This window comes from Sinocyclocheilus grahami, unplaced genomic scaffold (genome assembly GCF_001515645.1).
Source record: "Sinocyclocheilus grahami isolate Dianchi unplaced genomic scaffold, SAMN03320097.WGS_v1.1 scaffold32.1, whole genome shotgun sequence".
Classification (NCBI taxonomy): Eukaryota; Metazoa; Chordata; class Actinopteri; order Cypriniformes; family Cyprinidae; genus Sinocyclocheilus; species Sinocyclocheilus grahami.
In genome coordinates this window covers 609,270-615,450 of record NW_015505211.1, presented here as the reverse complement: position 1 = coordinate 615,450, position 6,181 = coordinate 609,270, and positions in this window count along the sequence as shown.

The following is a 6,181-nucleotide window of genomic DNA, read 5'->3' as shown; positions in this document are numbered from 1 at the left end:
TTATGAAAGGCCAGATGGATGAGTGTGATTAGGGGCCCATGTAAAGCCCAGCCAAGCATCACTCACCAAGGAACCTTTCCATCGAGTACCGCAGACACAAAACATTCTTAATCACTCTTTCAAGATTACGACTGGCCCCCGAGACTACATTTCCACTTTGTCCTGTAGGTAAAGGCTTTTGGGTAAAATTGAGGCTGTTGCTCTCTTTGGGCTTTGACTTCAAATGGAACAAGGTTTTGTTTTACTCATCTCTCAGGGTAATGGATTGGGTCAGCATTTCCATTAAACTGCATCGAAGTCAAATTCCACAGTGAGTGTGTAACTGATACCTGTGAGGGATTGATGAAGAAGCCAGAGAATAAAAGAAAGCAGGAGATTTAACATGCATACACCATGGCTTAGCTGAACAATATACTCTAAATACTACCTCGTAGTTTATTCCATAAATCCTGCAGTAACATCCTTATACAACCATTGTCATAAATAATAGTTATGATGGTGGTGTTCCACAGGGACTTCTCCTGGGTCATCTGGAGTTTACTGGGGAATGTGTGTAGAAAAGAGACCATATGTGAGAATCCTATGAATTATTATGAATAAATTGTGGTTGATGATAACCATTTTTTGATTATCTGCTAATTTAGTATCCTACTTCACTTATACGTATACTGTATTATTGTAATCTTTACAATATATTATATTATATTTATATTATATTATACCTTTGTACCTTATTTACCCTTAAAAGGTGCACATTAGTACCTATATGTACCCTGACAAGCTGTTGTAAAAGTAAAATTTTTGCACACCATGCAGATTGTAGGTGGTAACTGAATAAGATGGGTTTTTTCCTGAAATACTGCTTGAAAAAGTGGCAGAACTGCCATGTGAATGTGTCCCAAATAATTTCAAAAGAGTAGGCTGATGTCTGATTCAAAGCCTGACATAAAAAGGGCAGCAAGGAAGGTTCTGTGATAACCATTGAACTATTGTGAGAGACTGTTGCTCAGACAGCCCAGCGTGTGAGCGGCACAGAGTCAGCCCCACCATTCATTGCAACTAATTGAATGCATTTGCTCGTGGCCATCAAACAAATGAGAATTTGTGTCAGGCTGCCATTGACATACTGAATTGTGATAGATGATGTTCAAGCGTCTGACTCACATTTCATTCAGCGCCGTGAAATGAAATCAAAGCTACTGAGGGGAGGAAAAATCCGTCTGTCACCAAATCTGATTGGCTTGTCCATTTGTCAGCGTACAACAGCATTGAATCGCGTGTCAAATTAGATTTTGTATAATATTTTTGGGGATGAGATTTTAGGAACATTTTAATTTTGACTGTAAGGCCCAGAAAAATAGTATTGCCTTTTGTTGCGTGTTTGTCGACTGGTATTGTAAATAGAACTTTTTCTCTGTCTGATCCAAAGGCATGACAAGAGCAGTAGCCACTCGAGAGCATGTCTATGGAGGTGCCCTTGCTCTCAGAAACACTCACAACAGCATCTTAAAGGGATAGTTTACCCATAAATTAATTTCAATCATTGTTTATTCAGCCTCATGTTGTTCCAAACTCTTGCTTTCCTCATTAGAACACAAAAAGAGATACTTTGATGAATGTTCAGGCTGTTCTCTTCCATAAAGTAAAAGTGAATGCGGACTAGTGGCTATAAAGCTTAAAAAAGCACCCTAAAGCATTATAAAAGTACACTATATGAGCCAAACCCTATATGCAGAGAACTCTGCATAATTTTTGAACGGATGTAGGCTTTGAGCAAGTGTGTGTCCTGGTGTCTTCTCTCAGACCAGTTTAGCACTCTTACTGATTTAGCAGGAGATGGTCTCAGAGCAGAGAGCTGCTTTGGCAGTATTGTGACAGCTCCACTCACGACTCAGCACCAATTTGGCTCTCCTCCTCTCTTGTGCTCCACTAATGATCATTGCAAGAGAAGAGGAGATAGAGAGAGGTGCTATTCTTTCATTTCACTGCCCTTACTAATGAGTGCCTGTCTCAGAGGTGAGCCTAAATATTCCCGGAAGACACGCACAGAGCTTTCAGCATAGAGCCCTATAAGATTTTTTTAAAGACTTAATTGACAACAAATGGCACTACGTAATTTGCAGCCAAATCGCTGATCATTTATAAAATGTATAGGAGAAACAATACAGTATATACAGTATCTTATAAATTGGTTTCACTTTTTTGACTCATTACGTTTTCTTTAACGTTCCTGCATCTGCAGGGTGGCTGAGATTGTTTGTCATTCCTTGAGCGTCGTGAAGGGCCAGCCAATTTAAGCATCTTTCTGTCTGGAGGAAGCATGACCTCTGAAGACCTTGAATGCAACTTTGACAGAGGGATGCTGATTACAGTAACTGGAGTTTGGTGTTCAGGCTCGAGCGATGTGAGCACATACACACAAAATCTTTGGTGAGTAGGCTGTTTAGTTTAGATTAGTTTAGTTTTGTGTAGTTTTGTTTTGCTTTGTTTGGATTTTTTGTTTTATTTTGTTATGTTTATCATCTGCCAGGGAAAAATCTGTAACGAATCAGCTCATGACAGGAAATATGAATAATTAACCATAACTAGTTATAATTAACTATTCATATTTTAGATCCGCTGTAGATATTTAGCTGACCACTCAGGGTCAACTGTCTTGTCAATTCTAAGAATGTTAATTTCCTGGTTAAGGGAAATAACTTTCTTACTGTACAATTCTACAAAAGTTTGTTGCGTAAATCTGCATGATTAGTGACTCCGGTTATGAGCAAACAATGAACACGTCAAGTGTGATACAAGTAAGGTTTTATTAACTACATAAACACTTAAACTAGTCTAACATACTACATAAACACATAAACTGGTCTAACATCCTACATACACACATAAGCTGGTCTAACATACACATACACACACACATACAGTTGGTATAGGAAAGGGTTCAAGTTTAACTCAATAGAAAGAGACATAAGGAATGACATTTATGGAACGTTTTTTATGGCCCTTTGTTGGCAAGCATGGTAATTTGTGGTATGAAGCTTGTGTAACAATTATTAAAGACTCTTAGAACACTAATATGTTGCGTAGGTGTAAACATACAATATACATTCTCAATTAGGTCATCCGAATACGAATTCATAGATACTAGACATGGTAGAGTTACTTATATGAATGAGTGGTTTATCGTAAGCATGAATAAAAATAGTCTATAATACAACAGATTAATACAAAACAGCAATAATATACACAATGGCCTGAAGAATATGTGTGTTCATTCAAAGAAAGGTTTTCCTATGAATTAATTAGTAGAAAAGTCTATTTCTACTGTGCGTTTGTCCTGGGACATGCAGGGATTTTCCCTGCTTTAGATACTTTTGGCCAATAAACCCAGTGATATCAGCGTTGGTTGCCATGCAACAAAGGGGCCTGTTTCGGCTTCCTGGGGTGTTACGCATTCCGGGGGGAAGGGTTCATGGGTCCTCGTATGGCTTGTTAACTGAGGGGGGTTACAGAGTATTTGTTAAATATAAAAACAAAATATATATTGTGTGTTTGATTGGTCCAGACGCTACAAATCATACGTCCAATCACATAGAGAAGTACTGACTTCTCAGCTAGTACAAACTGGTTTTATTTGTGTCTGTAGAACAAATGATGTGGCAGAATTTACACCCTAAAGTTTAATACTTAGTGGTTTATTCAAATTCCTAACTAGCAATTATTATACTTGCCTAAGCAAACACCACCAATGAGTCTATAAAGAATAGAGTAATTTGAAGTGCGCCCTCAGAGAACATAGCTGGGAAATGCACGAGGCAGACCTGAATGACACTGCGCGAGACGGGATTTCCCCAGCGGCTGTTTCTCTCATTATCAGAGCCTTTGTGTGCCAGGAGCTCTGAGACTACAAACTGTACTCATTAGAGGGGAAGAGAAGGCAAACCGAGCCTGCTTCGTCTGCCCTAAATCTCTGTAACGTCAACTTGCTGTCATTTTTATAATGCTGATGAGGCCTGGAGAGAGAGGACAATGGCCTTTTAAAAGATAACAATAAAAGCCTTCAGATGTGTCCCGTGCTTCAAATGAGAGCCGACACAAAGGTGACTGCCTACTTCTTAAAGGCACCTTTTATACTGGCAGGAGGTTAAGTTTCTCACCTTAAGGTTTTGTAAAACAAACACCACTCTGCCTGTTATGAAGTCACTAATAAACTTATTGGGCCTGCAAACTACAGAGACCCAAAGGGACATAGTGGTGAGGAAAATACGGGGGGTGGGAGGAAAAAATATTTTTCAAATCTTTTGCATTCTCTCACAAAACTTTTGCGTTCCCCTGAGAAACTTTGTGTTCGCTCTTAAAGATATTTGCGTTTGCTCACAAAACTTTTGCATCCCCTCGCAAAGATGTTCTCTCACAAAACCAGTTGATTTCGGACAAACACTTCCTGTTTACTTTACAGCTTGCTGTGGTTCATACAGCTCCAGCTGAAGTACATTCACAGTGGAGTGGTTCATATTTTTCTCCATTGCAAACCAATTTCTCTACCTAAACAGAAAAGCAACAAATCCTGACTGGAAAAAAAGCCAGGATTTGGCTCTTTGAGGACTCCTGTCATATTAAATAAAAAAATGATCACCCTATTTAAACTAAAAAAAACTCTCCACCTACAAAAACGGTTGATCTAACATATGCTACTAGCGGCGTGTGTCATTTTAAATGCCAAATCCTTAAAATTATACGAACAGTATACTTCCATTTTCCTTAAAGGCCACGGTCCTGCTTTAACATTCTGCTTCATTTATCTTATGAATACACATTAAATTTCAGAGGTTTCAGTTTTTGAACTTTATAGTTTTCTCTCCCTTATGTCAGGCCATCATCTTAAATGATTTTTTATGGCCGTGTAAGGTCAGCATTAAAAGTTGAACTGTTTAATATGGCGCTGTATAACAGAGAAGTGAAATTCTTTTGTAGGGTCATTGAAAGCCATTATGAAAATTGGATCAATTTTTCAGTTCATTACCTCAGTATCAATTGAACATCCTTGTTGGCTAGTTTGGCCGTTGTTTAATGGAGGCTGTGGAGAAAGGGATATACATTTTTTTTATTCCCTATAGGTAGTAACATATAAAACTGACAACTGTTATGTTGTGTTGTTATATACAGAAAATCATTAAAAATGGTTGAAGTGACGTCAAATATTCATGCTGAATCAGAATCAGAAAGAGCTTTATTAGTAAGTGGTTTACTCAATTTTGTCTTGGTGTCAGGAGCTTCCAGTACAGAAACTACAGACATAGTGCAGACATACATATAATTTAAGGTAACAAAGTGAAATAAAACACTATTAATAAAGAGAATAGACATCAAATAAAATATATAATATGGTAATAAAATGTAGAGGAAAAGAAAATATCAATAGAAAGAATTGTGAATGTGCATTTGTGCATTTACAGATGAAAGGTTTTGATAAGTTATTTACAGATTGTACAGTCCTGAGACGTGTTGTGTATTATTACTGAAACCAATGAGGGAAAATGACCCATAACAGCCAAATGTATTTGCATATGTTTGCACAGATATGGTTTTAATGGCAACAGTATTTGCCTAGTGTTTTGAATTTTGTTGCTGAGTCACAGAAGTTATTCAGAATCCAATGATTATTCAGAATTGTGTATGATACTGTGTATGTATTTATACAGTGTGTGTGTGTTTGTGTGTGTATATGTGTGTGTGTATATATATATATATATATATATATACACACACACACACACTGTATAAATAACCTATACACAAACATTTTATACTGTTTATATATTTATGAATATAGTGTTTATATATCTATATACATGATATACACAATGGAATTAATATGAATTAATTTATTAAAGAAATTATTATATTAATATGATTATTATTAATAATTTATTAAATTATATATATACAGGTGCATCTCCATAAATTAGAATGTTGTGGTGCAGTGACGTTGGTTTTCAAAAAACACAATGGACCAACACCAGCAGATGACATTGCACCCCAAATCATCACAGACTGTGGAAACTTAACACTGGACTTCAAGCAACTTGTGCTAGGGGCTTCTCCACCCTTCCTCCAGACTCTAGGAGCTTGATTTCCAAATGAAATACAAAACTTGCTCTCATCTGAAAAGAGGACTTTG